Here is a 19,680-nt window from a genome sequence, read left to right on the forward strand (position 1 = left end):
CCTAGAATGACAGCTTTTCCTCAGCATAATGTCAATAATATTTAATAAGCATTCAAAAACCACTGAGCAAGGAATGGATTTAAAAGTGTAGTCCACAATGAATACATAAATTCATTGCACATTTGTGTCTACATTTATGTTAAAAATTATTAAGGGTTAGTGAACAATAGCTGAATTCAGATTTTTTTTTTTTAGTAAAATTTATTTAATTAGAATATAACTTATTTCAGAAAAAAGAATTAAATACACCAGAATTGCATTTAATAAAACAGAACTCTAAGAAATTTATCTGTAGTTTGGAAAATTGTTTTAAAATATTAAATGTTTCATTCCTGTTACTGTATAGTACATTATTCTTTGTGTTTGAAGCTTTCAGGATCTTTTGAATGGTTGTCTTTATTTTGCTATTTTTAAAATTTTCTTTTTACTGTGTCTTCTTAAATACTTAGGTAACTGGCAAATTTCCAAGAAATTCTTACCAGCTGCCATTTTCATTTTGATTTTTTGAGATGGAGCCTCAACTCTGTCACCTGGGCTGGAGTGCAGTGGCACAATCTTGGCTCTCTGCAGCCTCCACCTCCCAGGTTCAAGCGATTCTCTTGCCTTAGCCTCCAGAGCAGCTGGGATTACAAGCACACACCACCACCCCCAGCTAATTTTTGTATTTTTAGTAAGACGGTTTCACTATGTTGGCCAGGCTGGTCTCGAATTCCTGGCCTCAAGATATCCGCCCGCCTTGGCCTCCCAAAGTGCTGGGATTACAGACCTGAGCTGCCCGCTCCTGGTCTCTCTTTATCTTTTCATTTCTTAAAAGAAAAACAAAAACACTTGGACCAGAGTTTGAATGTTTTCTCTTGTTGCTTTCATAACTTCCCCCTTTCAGATTTTTTGTCTAAATATCTACTCCTTAGACAGCTTGAAATGCTGTACTGTAGACATTATCTTGGGTTTCTCAGCTTTCTTCACTGGGCCCTTATTGTATTTTGTATTATATTTAAACTATTTGTCTTTACCACCAAGGCTCTTTCCTACTGCTCCCCAGCCTACGTCTCATATGCTATCTCTGCCTACTCATCTGCTAACTCTCTATATTCTTGTCAAGTACATCTTCTGTCCCCTTTGTTAGCTTGTCTCACTGTTGCCAGTGTGCACTTACATGTGCTTTTGGTGCCCAGAATAACATCTCACTACTATGTTATCTCCTTTGCTTTTTTCTAATCCCTCCACTAGATGCAGTTGGCACAACTGAGTAAAATTCCAAGTAGACTGAATAACTAGCTTCCCATCCCCCTTTCATTGCTTCTTCAGAGCTTAAGTAGGAATCTCTTCATATTTGCTTTTCGGCTTTTGAGTCAAATGGCTCTTTCACCTTAATATATTAAAGTTTGAACTCAATCTCAAGAACTCTATCAAAGACTGATAAATGATCATTGCTATCAAGGTGTATGATATTGAGGAGATATGTCAAGATTACTGCCAAGTTTGGAGTTTTTTGCATATTATATCAACATGCTCAATATTTTTATTTTTTTTTAAAAAGGAAACCATCTCAACTGGAAGTTTTGGTGTTTGGTTGTAAAAAAAAAAAAAAAAAAAAAAGCCTACCAGTAGTCAGAATCTGTTTCATAAAGAAAAATATGAAATCTATGCTTAATCTATTTTAACTAGCAGCTGATAGGCTGAGTGCTATGGAACTAAGGGGTTTTTTTTTCCCTTTGGTCTTAACTCTGTATTTCAAGATTTTGTAACTCTGACTTGACTCTTTAATATTCTCACGGTGCAGCAAATTTGATATGCAGACTGGAGAGAAGATTTGCTATTATTAGCAAAATGAGTAGTATTCTTTTTCTATATTTGAGAGCTATTACAAACATAATGTATATTATGTTTGTTATATTCTTCATACTTAATAGACTTTTATATATGTTATGGATTTTGTGATGAAAATTACCATCAAATTTGGATTCTGTTCTCCTTCATTAATAAATAGTGTAATTTGTGTTATGTGAACACCATTTAATCTGTTATATTTTGTTTCTTGATTAAAAGAAAATCACCCATAATTCTACTGTCTGTCCATTCAGAGACACCACTGTTAACATTTTGGTGTATTTTCATCTAGATGTACAACTAAAGAAAAGCATTGCCAGTTAAGCTATGACAGTGCATATTATCATGTAGAAGATGAATTGGTAAGGTTTATTCATCTAAGCTCAAATGGCGTCTGGTCTACAGAAAGAATTAGGAATGCTAAATTTCTTTTCTGAACTATTTTATAAATTTTGACTTTTGACTATGCACAACTTTGTATAATGAGGATAAAATTTTACTTGCTATAATAAAATATTTTCTGGCTGAGTGTGGTAGCTCATGCCTGTAATCCCAGAACTTGAGAGGCTAAGGTGGGAGGATTGCTTGAGTCCACTGGTTTGAGACCAGTCTGGGCAGCATAGCAAGACCCTGTCTCTACAAAAAATACAAAAATTAGCCAGGCATGGTGGCATGCGCCTGTAGTCCCAACTATTCAGGAGGCTGAGGTAGGAGGATCACTTGAGCCTGGAAGGTTGAGTCTGCAGTTAGCTGAGCTCGTGCCATTTCACTCCAGTCTAGGTGACAGAGTGAGACCCTGTCTCAAAAAAAATAAAAAAAAAAATGTTTTTCAAACATTTGACTATTTTATTTTGAGACAGCTCTGTTGTGCAGCTGGAGTGCAGTGGTACAATCTTGGCTCACTGAAACCTCTGCCTCCTGGATTCAACCTGGGATTACAGGCGTGTGTCACCACACTCTGCTCATTTTTGTATTTTTAGTAGAGACAGGGTTTTGCCACGTTGGCCAGGCTGGTCTTGAACTCCTGGCCTCAAGTGATCTGCCTACCTTGGCCTCCAAAAGTGCTGGGATTACAGGTGTGGGCCACCATTCCTGGACAACATTTTGATAATTTTATATAGCATATGTAGCTTATATAGCATATCTACTTTGAAAAATTTTACTCTCCCAGAGATGAAAGGGCTGAAGAGACCCATTAAAGTCATTAAGTCAACCCCCTGCCTTTAAGCAACCTGAGAACCCATTCTATTTTTGTTTTTATTTTCTTATTTATTTATATTTTAACTTTCATTTTAGATTCAGGGGTACATGTGCAGGATTGTTACATGTGTATACTGCGTGATGCTGTGGTTTGGGGTATGATTGATCTGATAACCCAGGTAGTGAGCACAATACCCAATGGGTAGTTTTTCAACCCTTCCTACTCCTGCTGCAATAGTCCCTAGTGTCTGTTGTTCCTCTCTTTATGTCCATATGTATCCGGTGTTTAGCTCCCACTTGTAAGTGAGAACATGCAGTATTTGGCTTTATGTTGCTGTGTTAATTCACTTAAGATAATGGATTCCAGCTTCACCCATGTTGCCGCAGAGGACATGATTTCATTCTTTTTTTATGGCTGCATAGTATTCCATGGTATATATGTACCACATTTTCTTTATCCAGTCCATCATTGGTAGGCATCTAGGTTGATTCCATATCTTTGCTATTGTGAATACTGCTGTAATGAATATACAAGTGCATGAGTCTTTTGGTAGAACAATTTCTTTTCCTTTGGGTATATACCCAGTAATGGGATTGCCAGGTCGAATGGTAGTTCAATTTTTAGTTAATTGAGAAATCTCCAAACTGCTTTCCACAGTGGCTGAACTAATTTATATTCCCACCAACAGTATATAAGCATTCCCTTTTCTCCACAGCCTGCCAACATCTGTTATTTTCTTATCTTCTTGCAGTGGCGTGATCTTGTTTCACTCTAACCTCCACCTCCTGGGTTCAAGCGATTCTCCTGCCTCAGCCTCCTGAGTAGCTGGGACTACAGGTCACCACACCTGGCTAATTTTCATATTTTTAGTAGAGACAGGGTTTCACCATGTTGGTCAGGGGGGTATCAAACTCTGGACCTCAGGTGATCCGCCCACCTTGGCCTCCCAAAGTGGTAAGATTACAGGTGTGAGCCGCCACACCTGGCCATTTTTGTCTTTTATAAAAAAATGTTTTCTTGATGGATATTGAGTTTTAGTGGTAAAGTACAACAGAAGGGAACCAGTTCCCAGCTTTTAAATATCAAACTTACATATAGCTAGCTGGAATTTAATATTCAATACCTTACCTGGACATATTGCCCTTCTAAGTATCCACATTTTCTGTGTTGATGAAGGGGATCACTATTATAAATGATTTTTTAAACCCCAAAACTTGTTATTTACTGCCACTAACTTCTCAGTACTGCTTAATGGAATATTTTTCCAACAGTTCGCCACCTAAAGTTAGTTTTATGTACTATTAATTATTATCTTTATGTTATGATTTTTAAATTGTAAGAGAGAATTTTTGCTTCTCGCCCATCCTTAATCAGCTCAGTTTTTATGTTACTGTCTTTCCTAGTGTTAGGGACTTTTACTCGAAGAAGTAGCTATTGCAGCACTATTCACAATAACAAAGACATGGAATCAACCCAAATGCCCATCAGTGATAGACTGGATAAAGAAAATGTGGTACAAATAAACCATGGAATACTATGCAGCCATAAAAAGGAATGAGATCATGTCCTTTACAGGGACATGGATGATGCTGGAGGCCATTATCCTTAGCAAACTAACACAGAAACAGAAAACAAAATACTGCATGTTCTCACTTGTAAGTGGGAGCCAAATTATGAGAACACATGGACACACAGAGGAGAACAACACACACTGGGCCTTTCAGAGGGTGGAAGACAGGAGAGGATCAGGAAAAACAACTAATTGATACTAAGCTTAATACTTGGGTGATGAATTAGTCTGTACAACAAACCCCCATGACATAAGTTTACCTATGTAACAAACCTGCACTTGTACCCCTAAACTTAAAATTAAAGTTTTAAAAAAGGCCGGGTGAGGTGGCTCGTGACTGTAATCCCAGCACTTTGGGAAGCTGAGGTGGGCAGATCACTTGAGGTCAGGAGTTTGAGACCAGCCTGAGCAACATGGTGAAACCCCGTCTCTACTTAAAATACAAAATTAGCTGGGCGTGGTGGCAGGTGCCTGTAATCTCAGTTACTTGGGAGGCTGAGGCAAGGAGAACTGCTTGAGCCTGGTGGGTGGAGGAGGTTGCAATGAGCTGAGATCGTGCCACCACATGCCACCGTGGGCGACAGAGTGAGACTCCATATCAAAAAAAAAAAAAAAAGAAGAAGAAGTAGGTGTGATAAAGGACGTGTTTGCCAAGGGAAAGCTTTACAGCTTTCTCCTCCTTACGGAGGAGGGACAATTTTAGTTTATTTGCTGAGAACTCGCTATCCTCAGAATTCTAAGTATTTTGTTTCAGGGTCAGGAAATAGGTTAGGTGACAGCTAAACCTTAAAATCACACATTTAATTTATGACCTAGCAAATTTCCTTGATGATCAGCAATTTCTTTCTTTTTTTTTTTTTTTGAGGCAGAGTCTCGCTGTGTCACTCAGGCTGGAGCGCAGTGGTGCGATCTTGGCTCACTGCAGCCTCCACCTCCTAGGTCCAAGCGATTCTCCTGCCTCAGCCTCCCGAATAGCTGAGATTACAGGCACCCCACACCATGCCCGACTAATTTTTGTATTTTTAGTGGAGACGGGGTTTTGCCATGTTGGCCAAGCTGATCTCGAACTCCTGACCTCAGGTGATTCACTGTCTCGGCCTCCCAAAGAGCTGGGATTACAGGCGTGAGTCACCGGGCCCGGCCCGGCCCGGCCATTGGTTTTATATTTATTGTTTTTGTAACACAAATGTCTTTTTGGTTCAGGTATAAAGTACGTAAACCAATACATTTTAGTGGAAACATGAGGCAACTGAAATTTCTTGCTCAAAATTGACATTATATTTTGTAGCTATGTATAAATGTCAAATTATTTTGCTGAAGACAATGCAATAGAAAGGAATTTAATGCTTTATTAGTTTGGACTTTGAAACACATATGTAGGAATTTGTGAGCATAGGGATATGCATGCTATTGTAAAGATGCATATAACAAAGTATCCAAAGTGAGGAACAGAATTAAATCATGAATAATTTACAGATGAAAATAATTTATTCAGTCCTGGTCTTCAGAAAGAGGGAGTAATGTTTAGTAAAGCCTAAATATTTTTGGAAGTTCTAAAGGAAGGGCTCATTAAAATAATAAAAAACTAATACTTTTTTTGGTAAGGTATGGGTTAAAAACAAAATTTGAAAGCTAGAGTAGATACCATTTTATCTAATAGTTCTAATGTCCAAATCATCTTTTACAGTTAGAAATAAGGAATACTTTATTTGTACTGGTGGACCATTTGATTAGAAAGAAGTCTTTTAGCTTTATTTTTGTATTTATTATTTTGCTATTATTTGGGTCTGCTTTGGCAAAACTTGGAAGAAGCCTTCAGAAAAGTTAACATATAAGAATACTGGGCTGAGCCTTGCTTGTCTTTTGGGTCTTTCTGCCAATGAATGAAGAAGAAGAGAACCTTTAAGACTGAGTCCCTTCATGGACAAGTGCCCAGTGGGAGATTGTTGCAGGGAAAGACTGTAACATAGGTTTTGTTTTTTGAGACAAAGTCTCATCTCATTCTGTCCCTGTGGCCCAGGCTGGAGTGCAGGTGGTCTTGGCTCACCACAACCTCTGCTGCCCAGGTTCAAGAGAGTCTCCTGCCTCAGCCTCCCGAGTAGCTGGGATTACAGGCGCCTGCCACCATGCCCAGCTAATTTTTTGTATTTTTAGTAGAGATGGGTTTCACCATGTTGACCAAGCTGCCCTTGAACTCCTGACCTCAAGTGACCTGCCTGTCCAGGCCTCCCCAAAGTACTGGGATTACAGACGTGAGCCACCATGGCTGGCCGATTGTAACATAGATTCTTGATGCTTAAGAAGATAATATGGGAAAAAACAGAAGGTGATACTGTTAATTCTATTTATAGTAGTAACCTTTCTCATTTTCACAAGCCCTAGTGATTCTGTGTTCTAAATACTTTGCTTTTTTATTTTGGTCTGTCTCTGCAGTGATTCTTGATTTTACTTTGTAAATGTTTTTGTTGTCATATGTTCATTTGCATATAATTTGAGTTATTTAAAATTTTCTGGTCACCCCAAATGAAATAAAATGTTGGCCAGTAGTTAAGAGATAGTGGTGGCAAATAACTGCAAAGGTAGTTTAGTGGACTGCATAAAAATTACCAAAACATCATTAAGGAAGTCCCATCGGGGAGCAGTATGAGAGTGAAGGGCAGACAATGATGTCTCCTGGTGGATGTGGGAACAGAGAGGGATGAGAAGACAGTCTTACTAGATAGTCCAGACACACCTCAGGTGGTTAGGCTCGCATTAAACAGTGAACATGAGGCAGGCATGTCTGATAATGACAGGAAGTCAAGAAAACTTTTCAGGGGATTAGGAAGCTTGGCTGATAACAGATGATGAGAGGAGTGGGAGGAGCGGCAAGTGGTGGTGGAGTGAAGCAGTTTTTTTCCTTTATAGGTGTATAGGACATGGATACATTGGCTAAGAAGTCCAAAATCCATGAGGTTATTTGTTGACTGGGGTGTGTATGCATGCGAGAGAGAGATCACATCATATTGTTAACAGCTGCAATAATGGCCTATTTTATGGCAGGCACTGTGCTTTTCACTCATTATCCTGTTTGGTCCTTGTAAGAGTTCTATGAGGTAAATACTGTTATACCCATTTTATAGAGAAGAAAACAGGCTTAAGGGGATTAAGTAATGTGCCCAAACTGAAACAGCTAGTAAATGGTGGTGGTAGGATTTGAACCTTTGTTTTTGATCATTAGGCTATAGTGCAAGCAAGTACTATAGCACTATTTATCAATAAGATATGGCCTCTTCTGAGAAGGCTTCTGTAACCATCCTCCCCTCCCTTAGTTTGGATTATATGTTTCTGTTTTGTGTTCACAGCACCTTTTAAAATTCTATTCCTTAACAATTTTATACATAGTTTGTACATATTATCTCTTCCATAATATTCCAAGCCCCTCAAGGGCACTTTCCTTGTCTTATCTAGTGCCCAAATGTCAAACATTTTCATATCTCCAGCATGTAGCATAGTGCCTGTCACATATGCACTCAATAAATGTTCATTGATATGTGATAGATTGATAGTGGAATGTTATCTTTAAGAAATTTTTCATTGTATCATTGTAGACACTGATGAGTAGTTTTTCTGGATAACCACATGAAAACCAGGGGACTGATGAATTAGATTATACTTAGATTCAAAGTATCATTTTTATAAATGTATGCTGATTGCCACAGGGTCAGTATTGTGAAGTAAGTATCTGATTTCAGTTAAAGTAAATAAGGATTACTAGCTTAGGCTAAAGTAAAGTTTTATGGTTAAAAAGCAATATTAAAAATACATATATTGGGCTGTGGCTTATGCCTGTAATCCCAGCACTTTGGGAGGCCGAGGTGGCCAGATCACCTGAGGTCAGGAGTTTGAGACCAGGCTGACCAACATGGAGAAACTCTGTCTCTACTAAAAATACAAAATTAGCTGGGCATGGTGGCACATGCCTGTAATCTCAGCTACTCAGGAGGCTGAGGCAGGAGAATCGCTTGAGCCAAGGGCTCAGAGGTTGTGGTGAGCCGAGATCGCGCCATTGCACTCCAGCCTGAGGAACAAGAGCAAAACTCCGTCTCAAAAAACAAACACACAAAAAACATATATTATCTTTTAGCATTTTTCTGCTTATATTATACTTGATACATTATTTAAAACTGATGAACAAGGAATCTTTCAGCCTGCTTTTAATTGGACCTAAGGAAAAGTGCAATTGTGTGCCACAGCAAAAAGCAAAATACCTGAGAGGAAGCTAATTGAAATTTGTAATATTGTTTATCTGTGTTTTTAACATAGTATATAGCTTATATAGCTGACGTTTAAAGTATTCTGAACAATTTGCATCTAGATAATAGAAAGGTTTATTTCAAAGGTCTTGATTACTGAATATTTTATTATATATAAATATATATTATATATATATATATATATATATATGCGCACACACACACACAAACACACACATGATGTCCCTCTTAGAAATTAAAATCTCTAAAAACATTTCTGTGTAGAGGCACTTCTTTATTCATAAGTTTGATAAATTCAGTAGTCAGGTATGCAAAACCCTGGTCACTAAAATATATATGATTTCAAAACAATCTTATATACATTTTTTAATTTTTAAAATTATTATTATTTCAATTTTTTAATTTTTATTTTTTTTCCAAGATGGAGTCTTGTTCTGTTGCCTACGCTGGAGTGCAGTGGTGTTTTCTTGGCTCACTGTGACCTCTGCCTTCTGGGTTTAGGTGAGTCTCCTGCCTTAGCCTTCCGAATAGCTGGGATTACAGGCACACACTACTGCGCCTGGCTAATTTTGAATTTTTAGTAGAGACAGGGTTTCTCCATGTTGGACAGGCTGGTCTCGAACTCCTGACCTCGTCATCTGCCCTCCTTGGTCTCCCAAAGTGCTGAGATTACAGGCGTGAACCACCATGCCTAGCCTAAAATTATTTTTTAAAATAATGAAATAATTAGGTAAAATAATCAGATCTTGGTGTGTAATTGAATATGGATATAGAGGAAGGGTGTTAATTGAATGTTAGAGGTAAGAGGAATCAAGGATGACACTGGTTGGCCTAGGCAACTTGCTAAATGGTGGAGTTCCTCACTGAGATGTGGAACATGGGGAAGGAGGAGGATGATGAATTTCAGTTTTGTATTTTTAAAATTTTGAAACAATACAAAATGTACAGAAAATTTGCAGGTACAGTACAGAAGACTTTTTTTCCTGGACCATTTGAAAGTAAGTTGCCAGTATGATGCCTCACTGCCAGTAAAGACTATGCCTTCACAGCCATAGTACAACCATGGAAATCAAGTCATTAACGTTAGACGTTACTACCATGTAATACTCAAATCCCAATCAAGTTTTGTCTGTTGTCTCAGTACTCTCCTTTAGGGCAAAAGGATCCAGGTTAGAATCACCTGTTACATATAGTTTTCAGGCCTTTTTAGTCTCCCTCTGTTGGGAGCAGCAATATAACCCTTTCCTGGTCTTTGATGATCTTGACCCTTTTGAAGACCAGATATTTTGTAGATTGTACCTCTGTGTACAATTCAACCTGTTTTTTTTTTTTTTTTCAGCCATGGTTCTGGGTGAGAATTAAGCCTTAACACCCTTAGAAATCTGTATTAGTGAGTTCTCCAGAAAAAACGGAATTAATTTATTTATTAAAAAATAACAAATAAATGGCTCATGACGTTATGGAGGCTGAGAAGTCGCATGATCTGCTGTCTGCAAACTGGAAATCCAGGAAGCTTGTGGTGTAATTTAGTATTAGGTTGGTGCAAAACTCATTAGTAAAACTAATTTACTTTTAATTAAAAGTAATGGCAAAAATCAAAATTAGTTTTGCACCAACCTAATACAAGTCTGAGTTCAGAACAAGTCTTAAGATTCAGGAGTGCTAAGGAGAGAAATAGATCCACATACCAGTGCGAACAATCAGAAAGCAGATCGAAACATCCTCCATCTTTTTGTTCTCTTCAGGCCCTCAGGGGATTACATAATGCCCACCTACACTGGGGAGGCCCATCTGCTTTACTCAGTCCACCAATCCAAATGCCAGTCTCTTCCAGAAACACCCTCACAGACATAACCAGATAACCTTTAGCTAGATATCTGGGCATCCCGGGGCCCAGTCAAGTTGACAGACACAGTTAACTACCACAGCATGTATTGGATGAAATAATTAAGTTTGAAAAATACATTTAGGATGGCATTAATTATATGCCATTCTTGAGAGAGTTGAGCAAATGGTCACTATGTGTTGGGGTTCAGCTGAAAAAGTCTGAATGATTCTATTTTGATAGGGACACTTCAAAAGTGATGCTGTTTTCTCCTCACTGATTCCTATCAGATAATGTACAATTTTGGTTTGTCTCATTACTAATGATCATTTGAATAAGGATGTGTCTGTCCGAATTCTCAACTACTTGGTTCCCCACCCTGACCTTAGGGAATTTGTAAGTATTTTGTATGGTAAGTTTTTGAAACTTTGCAAGTATCCCATTTCTTATCAAACTTTCTATTTGTTTGTTTATTTATATGACCATTGATTAATATGAGCCTTAATTTATTATTTATCTTGATCTTCAAATTGTGCCCAATTTAGCTAGTAGAAATCCCTTCAAAGTAGCTTATGACATATCTCCATCATATTTCAACTACCTTCTTTTTTTCTGGCACATGAAACAAGCTCATCTTATACTTCTCCTGTACTTCTTGTACTTAACAAGCTCATCTTGTAATTCCCCTGCCTAGCCCTGGAATCAGCCATTTCTCCAAGTTAGCCCTGAGTCTTTGAAGGAGCACTAGGTATACACCTTGCTTTGAGAGTGTGGTACTTTCAGGCTGTCCCCAGTAGAGAGAGCTATCATATATATATATACACATACATATACATATACACACACATACATATACATATACACACACACACACACACACGGATGTATAGACACACAGTTGAAAATTGCATCTATATTTCTGTCTGTCTCTCTGTCTCTATCTGTAAAACCATGAGTGTATAGTGATACCATAAATTCTAATCTGACACCTCAGGGTTTGTTCTAATTTTCTCCCTTTCCATACAGGTAACCTTTTTGACACTGAGAAACCAGGCTTCTACTGGCCTTGTCATATTGACTTATTTGATCAATGCCCCCTGCATGTGATCAATCTCCTGTTTCCACTGTCATCCTGCCTTGAATGTGGATGCCCTCTTTCCCTACCTAGGCTCTGCCACCCTGTTTCAGACTGCCCCTCTAGTGGATGTGTCCTCACCCGATGCAGGCTGGACCTCTCCATGCCGGACTGGCCTTTGTGTGGTGCCTTCTGAACCCTGTATCAGGTGGGCTTTGCTTACACACTGCTCCCACTCCCCCTTTTCCTGTGCCCCAGTGTTGTAGGAAAAATATTGGTTCTTGTCACACAACCAGGAAAGATTAGGCTCCCAGACACACAGAAGGGTGAGGAATGGAATTAACTGGGTCTTGCCAACAGGCTCTCCACCTCACTGATTGAATCCCAGGTTACCACCCAGGAACAGGAGAGACCACACTCCTTGTCCTAAGGATCCACTCCATCCTCCCAGTGCACAGGCCAGTCAGAGAGTCTCTGGTGTTATGGGGTGGCGGGTGGGGAGGGGCGGGGAGTGCTCCCAGAGCTCCCAAGATGGTGGCGGGCCACTTCCAAGATGGTGGCAAGCCTCATGTTCTCTGACCTGGGGTTCTTGACCTCATGATTTCCAAGGAATGGAATCTTGGTCTATGCGGTGAGTGTTATAGCTCTATTAGAAACTGTGGGTCACTTAAGAGAACCATGGAACCCAGTGACTAGTGTTCAGCTCGATTAGGATGAACTCAGGCACTTAGCTGTGCAGGAACAATGGCAAGCCTTTAGCCTGATGGGGAGTAGCAGTGGGCGCCTCGCTGGATCAGGAGCACAGCGGACACCCTGCTGGATCTGGAGGGATGGAAGTCAGCGGTGGGTCTGCGACAGAGTCAAACAGCAGTGGTGGATGGCGAGTGAAAGCTCAACTCGAGCTGCAACAAAACATGGACCAGAAGAGTGTAGTTGCAAGATTTAATGGAGTGAAATAGAGTGAAAACAGAGCTCCCATATAAGGGAGGGGACCCAAAGGGGATTGCCCTAGCCGGCTCAAATGCCTGGGTTTATATCCTGATCCTGTCCCTGCCGCTATGCTCTTAGGCAATAGATGATTGGCTATTTATTTACCTCCTGTTTTGCCTAATTAGCATTTTAGTGAGCTCTCTGACTGGTTGGGTGTGGGCTATGCTGCAAGCCCCGTGTTTAAAGGTGGATGCAGTCACCTTCTCAGCTAGGCTTAGTGATTCTTAGTCAGCCTAGGAAATCCAGCTAGTCCTGTCTCTCACTGGGACTGGCAGTCCAGTTTTTCAACCTCAGACTGTTTTAGTCTTGAAGGTGAGATTTTGCCGGGGGACCCTTGGCTGCCTCCTTGTCTCTATCACCATCCTTTACATGCTGAGTAGATACTACTGTAATTTAGTAGAGAATGAGAAAAAAATAATAAAGCAGTAGCTAAAAGGAGACTCCTTCAGGAGTTTTTGATGAAAAAGGATGGCATTCATCATATTTACCTGTAATTGCCTTGGAGCCAATCTAGACAGTGAGGTTAAAGATACAGAAGAGATAGAATAATTGATAAAGCCACTTCTCTCAGAAGGAAGAAAGGGATAGGGTCTGGTGCACAATTCTGAGGATTAGTCTTAAGTGCAAGAGAAGACTGCATTCCCACTTAAATTCAGAGTGGGAGAGAAGAATGGCTTGAATACAACTTGGTTTGAGAGTCTTTTGGCCGCAAGAAAAGTGAATTTCCATCCCATGGCTTTTACTTACTTTGTGCAAACATTGCTGAAAAGGAGTGATCTAGTTGGAGATTAAGGAGATTGAAGAGAATTCTGAAAATCCTGTGGAGAATGAGAAGTGAAATGATCAGGAAACCAGAAAGGCTTCTGATCACTATGGAAAACCTAACTGAGAATAGAAACTGAAAATGAATTGAGACACCAATCCTAATGACTGTCAGGTTTTCTCCAGCAGCCCCCAGGGCTGGGAGTGGAGATGTCAGTTTTTTTTATTAGGCAAACAATTAAGTAGAAAGACCAAGGACAAGTGAGTTGAGGATATTGACTAGAGAGAGCTTAAATTGAAGGAAATGGATGTTGAAATGTTGAACAGTTCTGTAAACTATTAGGAAAGTAAAGAGATAGAATCTAGAAGAAGGACAGTAGATGGGTCATGTCCTATCCCAAAGGTTTTTGTGTGATTTGGTCTTAAACAATCAGAAACCAACTCTAACTTAAGAGTGAAGTGGAGGATGGAAAGTGGAATTTGTTATAAATATATCAGGTAGCTCACAGATTTAAAACTCAGTCTGAAGAAAAAAATCATGCTTCAGAGATATAGAAACTTGCAGCTTTGGTATCCAAGGTTTTGAAAGTAATGGACACCTTCAGTATCACTACTGGGAAAAATTAGTTCTACTATTTGTACATTCTTGTTACTGCTTAGGGTTCAAATACTGAGAAGAAAGGTTACGGTTTAAGTGGTCTTGCTTAGATTTTGTGCCCACCCTCGTGGGCAGGAGATTGACTATTCTATCAAGACTATATGAAACTGGCTGGGTGCGGTGGCTTACGCCTGTTATCTCAGCACTTTGGGAGACCGAGGTGGGTGGATCACTGGGGTCAGGAGTTCGAGACCAGCCTGGCCAACATGGTGAAACCCCATCTCTACTAAAAAAATACAAAAATTAGCTGGTCTTAGTGGTGCACACCTATAATCCCAGCCACTCGGAGGCTGAGGCATGAGAATCACTTGAACCTGGGAGGTGGAGGTGGCAGTGAGCTGAGCTCATGCCACTGCATTCCAGCCTGGGTGACAGGGTGAGGCTCCATCTCAAAAACAAAAACAAAAACAAAACAAAAAAACCCAAAAAAGAGTATATGAAATGGAGTTTGGGAAGTTCCTCAAAGGAAAACAGAGATGCTGTTTACAGAAGAAGGAGAATGGAAGCACCACTGGCAAAACCAACAGATGCTCAGCATTTGTAGATTCTGTGTGTGGGTACTGAGCTTATGCAAATTAAAGCATGAGTTGCTATGAAGAGGGAGACATTGAATAAAATGCTAATTCTTTTTAAAGTTTAATTTTTCTGAATTACAAAATAATACATATAGGTTGTAAAAATAATTTATCCACCTTCTCTGATCTTCAATTAATATGGATTAATGACCAAAATATTGTTATATATAATAGCAAAGGGCAGAAGTAGGTAGGAAGTGATAGATTAATTTGAAAATCACTGTCTGAACATTTTCTGTGGTCTAGATTATGTCGTGTACACGGTGGATATGAAATGCGAGTTTGTTCTCTTGCTCATAAGTAAAAGTATGAAACAGTGCTTTGAAAACTAAGCTCATATACACAGCCAAGGTTTATAGTACTAAAAATGTCTCCTTTTGGGAAAGATATAGATAAGTTTGTGTCTTCAACTTATGTAATGCAATCAAATATGAATATAGTTTTAAACTTATTTTGAAATATGCTTTCATAAGCCCTATATTTCACTTTGGTTTTGTTGTTGTTGTTTTTTCCATTGTCTACTATTATGAAGACTGCACCCCTCCCAGCCTGCTTTGGAAAGTCAACATGTTAGTATAACCAGTATTATTGAGTACATTCTACTTAGTAGATAGTAATACAATAATGTTTGTTTTTCCTCCAATCACAATTCCCAATAGCACTTTGTAGAGAGTCTCCCAAGACAGTTTCTTGGTCACATTCCACAACTTTCTCATCGTTTTCAGTTATTAAAAACACAAAGCAAAGCCAAACTAATTTCACTCCAGTGTAAAAATTCAATCTTAAGTCTGATTCAAATATAATCTCCTCAGCTCCCTTTATTAGTATCTGACTAGTACCTCTCCCTTTGTCAGGGAGGAGGAATATTAGAGATGGTGGGTTTGCTTTTTGGAGATGAGGCAGTGTCCTTCCCCTCAAGACTTCGCATGATTTTATTGCTGTTGGTGGTCTCCTTATAAGTTGGTGCAATTTTTAGGATTGTTTAGCTTCATCTTGATTCACTGTATCACTGAGGATGCCTGCAGAGAGAGGGGCCCATGTCGCCTTTTAGTTTTGCCTTTGGTGTGCATCGTAACTCCATTAAGCAGCAGCTGTTAGTTAATCCCAGGGCTTCAGCTTTTCTCCTCCCTTCTTTTTTTTTCTTGAGATGGAGTCTCGCCCTGCCGCCCAGGCTGGAGTGCAATGGCACAATCTTGGCTCACTGCAACCTCCGCCTCCCGGGTTCAAAAGATTCTCCTGCCTCAGCCTCTGGAGTAGCTGGGATTCCAGGCCCACCCTACCATGCCCAGCTAATTTATTATTATTATTATTTTTTGTATTTTTGGTAGAGATGGGGTGTCATCATGTTGGCCAGGCTGGTCTCGAACTCCTGACCTCGTGATCTGCCCACCTTCGCCTCCCAAAATGCTGGGATTATAGGTGTGAGCCTCTGCGCCTGGTCTTCTCTTACCTTCTTTATGTTCCTTCAAATTGAGTCAAACTTGAAAGTCATCCTCTGCACCCGTTGGTAAATGAATGTTTTAGTCAGTTTGGACCGCTATAACAGAAAACTGTAGACTGAGCGGCTTAAACAACAAATGTTTATTTCTCACAGTTGTGAAGGCTGGAATTCTAAGATCAGGGTGTCTGCAGATCCCATGTCTGGTGGGAGTAGTTTTTGTGGTTTGCAGATGGTCATCTTTTTGCTGTGTCTTTAGATGTTGGACATCAGAGAGGGCAAGCTCATGTCTCTTCTAATGAGGGTACTAATCCCATTCATGAGGACTCTACTCTCATGACTTAATTACCTCCCCAAAGCTCTACCTCCTAGTACCATCATATTGGGGATTAGGATTTCAGCATGTCAATTTTTGGGGATGGGGGACAGAAACATTCAGTCCATAAAAATAAGGAAACCTAGAATGGGATGGATGTTTTCTCCACCTTCTTTTAAAACGCCTCACAATATGGTCTTTTTAAAAAATTCCACTTTTCTGGGATTTGTCTGCAAGTCTTCCTTCTTCAAAATCTTCAGGAAAGAATCAGGCGCCAATTCTTGATGTTCAGATATGCTTCCAAATTCCAAAAGACACATGTCATTTTCTCCCACAGACACGCTCACTTGGCTTAGTGAACTTTGAAGGCAGGCTTGGGGTGAGTCTCTAGGTTCCCAACTCTGTAAGTATTCATCTAGGTAGTAGCTGTCAGTCTTTCCTCTGTGCAAGCACTCCCACTCTGTATTCCTTTGAAACTTCCTCTTCACTTGACTTCTAGTGGGTTGAGGGGAAATATTTTCCTGCTCACTTACTCAGGGCTGAAATGTTGATTGGGAATAGCAGAGGTGGTTCCTTTGCATCTGAATAAGCCCTCAGAGAGGTTTCTGGCCCAGTGGTTAGAGAGACCTTTAACAGCCTAGAATCTTTGTGACTTTTTGTCATCATTTTTTCAGTATAATAACAATTCCAAGACAACAGAAAAAAATCCCTTTTAACAGTTTATTATTTATTTAATTTAATTTAATTTTTTGAGATGAAGTCTTGCTCTGTTGCCCATGCTGGAGTGCAGTGGTGCAATCTCTTCTCACTGCAACCTCTGCTTCCCAGATTCAAGTGATTCTCATGCCTCAGCCTCCCCAGTAGCTAGGATTACAGGTACGTGCCACCACACCAGACTAATTTTTGTATTTTTAGTAGAGATGGGGTTTCACCATATTGGCCAGACTGGTCTTAAATTCCTGACCTCAAGTGATCTGCTTGCCTTGGCCTCCTGAAGTGCTGCGATTACAGGCGTGAGCCACCATGCCTGGTAAAACTAAATTAAATGATATCCATTCTTATTTGATACTGTGGTCTATAATGAAAAGCAAAAAACAAACTCTAACCCACAGGATATGGTAAACCAGATCCTTTCAATGCTTAAGATTTTTAAGTTAGGAAACTTTAAAGTAGCATTAACTTTTCAAGGTCCCCAAAAGTACTATTAATAAATAATACTATAGTTGTTTTGTTTTACATTCTGTCAGAACATAGTAGGTATAACATGGGTGTGAGTGAGGGAGAGAGGTTAAGCCTATCATGAAATCATTGGTCAAGAACATAACTCAGTACAATGTTTAATGATTTTTATTAGAAGGCCTTTATATATAAGCAGATTTGGGATTAATTTTTAAAAAAACAGATTTCCTTTTAAAACTTTTGATAGGCATTTTTTAAATTTAAGTTAATGCTAAAATGTATTTGTTAATCTTAAGCCTCATAGTTCCCTTAAAGAGGTTTGAGTAAAGAAGTATTTTAGGTTATGGCTTAAATATGAAAATGACTTTAAGCATACCCAATGGCTAACAAATATAACGATTATCATTCCCGGTGCAGTACTGTCTTCAAACTTTCTCAGCTGAATTTTTTCTGAGTGACATTTTTGCTATCCATATCCTTCTTAAGAACTCAATAATGGACTAGGTTAATTAGAGATAGGTAATCTTACCTAGTGTTAATCATCCTTCTGTCGGAATAAATTAACCTTTTTAGCTCCTATTTTGTAGAATTCCCAGCCTCCACAGACAATGTTCTCGAGGCATTAGATAGCCTTATAAAATTTTAAACTCATTTGAACTTGGAAATACCCATTACTAATAGAATCATTAAACTTAATAATCATACAGATTTACTCAGATCATTGAAGATAAGCCTAATTTAGGCACCTTGCAGACTTGCTGCTTCTTCATTGTGTGATTTGGAGAAATTCGTTATCATCTGAGTCCTCATTTCTTGACTGATAGAATGGGGATAATTATATCCACCTCAAATTATGGAAATCAAATGTGACAAAGCCTATAGAAGGTTCTGAAATGCATTGCTAAAATGTTTAGGATCATTATTATTAGTATTGTTTTGAAGTATCAAGTCAGAAGACTTCACTTTCTACTGTTGATGTCAATTGATCCCTAATATACTGCGATCCTTTCCCCGGGCTCTTTTGTATTATTTTAAAATTAAATTAAATTATTAAAAAATAGAGATGAAGTCTCACTATGTTGCCCACGCTGGTCTCAAACTCCTGGGCTCAAATGATCATCCTTGGTTTCCCAAACCAGGATTACAGGTGTGAGCCACTGTGCTTGGCCTCTTCTGTATTCTTGACAGTGAGAAAAATAAAGGTATAAGATTGTGTGAGATTGTATTCTGACCATCTCTGGTTCCCACAGTTCTTTGGTACATGTGTGGCCCATGGAGCAGATTAGTCAACCCATAGTGGAGATTTATGACACCTCATGGCAAATAAAATTAAAAACTAGCATGCATTGAAATAAAATTATTAACTGTAAATATAAACTTGTTTGCTTTTATAAGATGAAATGATACAGTAGATTTCATCAGAGGTAATTTGGGAAATATTAAAACATTTGGCTTTAATTAGAAAGGCAGGAAAATACATCAAACTGGATTCCATTTGGGCAGCGTTTGTTTATCCTTCTCATCTTGAGTTTGAGCCAAAAATCCTCAGCTTTGTCTGGTTCTTAAATGTTTCTCCAAATTTGGGCAGTGCCTTTGGCCTATTTAGAGACAGATGCAGCTTAGCTCAGCATTAGTTAAGAGGGATGGTGGTACATGCAGATCAGGACTCACCAAAATGAAAAGCAGGAGAGGGTCCTAGGGTGGATAAAACTGTGTGTGTGGATAGAGGGGCACCACTCATGAGTAAATGAGTGCTTCATTGAGGTGGAACAAATCTCATTCATCAGAGTTTCTCTTTGGCAAAGATTGTATGTATTGTATTTAGAAAAAAAACTAATAAACTGCTTGTGGGTAGTTCTCCTTTACCCCCCAACCTATCCCCAACCAATAAGGACAAATTGCCTTTCAATTAGGAGCCTGTGTTTTGTTCATTTCCTTAAAGATTGATAAATAGGTTTGGAGGTAAAATTTGGCACAGGGCTGTGTTGCTGGATATTTATGAGGA

Source organism: Piliocolobus tephrosceles, chromosome 4 (assembly GCF_002776525.5).
Source record: "Piliocolobus tephrosceles isolate RC106 chromosome 4, ASM277652v3, whole genome shotgun sequence".
NCBI lineage: Eukaryota > Metazoa > Chordata > Mammalia > Primates > Cercopithecidae > Piliocolobus > Piliocolobus tephrosceles.